Source organism: Chrysochloris asiatica, unplaced genomic scaffold (genome assembly GCF_000296735.1).
Source record: "Chrysochloris asiatica unplaced genomic scaffold, ChrAsi1.0 scaffold00039, whole genome shotgun sequence".
Lineage (NCBI taxonomy): Eukaryota > Metazoa > Chordata > Mammalia > Afrosoricida > Chrysochloridae > Chrysochloris > Chrysochloris asiatica.
The window spans coordinates 2,016,352-2,017,418 of NW_006408557.1; positions in this window are offsets into that span (position 1 = coordinate 2,016,352).

Sequence of the window (1,067 nt, forward strand, 5' to 3'; positions counted from 1 at the left end):
ACTAATACTACAACTGTCCCCATTAAGCATAAGGCCATTTTGAAAGTCTCATTAACAATAATTGTCTACTTGGATCAAATTTTGTGAAAAGTCACAGTACTCACTATATTGACCAAATAAGAATCTATGTAAAGCACTATGCTCAAATCCATCCAGACTTTATATACATATATGCATGCATATGTAAATACATGCATGCATGCATACAAACATGAATGCATATGTATATATGTTGTTGTTGTTGTTATGTGCTTTGGAGTCAGTTCTGACTCATAGTGACCCTGTACAGGGTTTCCAAGGCTGTGAATCTATAGAGGAGAAGAAAGCCTCATCTTTCTCCTGTGGAACAGCTGGTAGTTTTGAACTGCTGACCTTGCGATTCACAGCCTGATTCGTAACCACTACGCTACCAGAGCTCCTATGTATATATGTACATAGGTATAATTATAGATCTGTACCTATGAAAGTCTGGGCTTTGAAATAAAATTATCTGGTGGCCTTTGATTTCACTATTTCCCATCCATGTGCCCCTGGATAAACTGCTTAATTTGCCCGGGTCTCAGTTTCTTCATCTGTAAAATGCAAAGTTCTAAGAAGATTATATATGTGAAAATGCTTTTAGCACAGAATCTGGTATATGGTAGTGTTAGAAATGAATTCCGATGTCGCCTAAAGGACACTCGGTGAGACTAAATACCTTGACAAAGCAACATTTACTCCTGCAAGAGGGTACATGCACATAACCTTACGTACAGGAACAGGCCAGTGAGCACACGGAGTGGGCAGTCCACTCGGGTTTTTAATCCCTGACGAGAGTCTCAAGGCTGTGTTTCACCCCATTGGCTAGGGTTTTGACACACAATCTTTTCCCTTACCCGGTTGGCTAGTTCAGATTTTTAAGGCATGCATTCCTACTTTAGAAAAGTAAAAAAGAGCCATCATAAATTCTTTACTCACTTCAGGAAGTAGTCAAAGAAAAGGAGAGCGATCATAAAGTCTTTACTTCAGGAAATAAAGAAAAGGAGAAAGGTTACCTGAATACAATAAACAGGATGATTATATATATA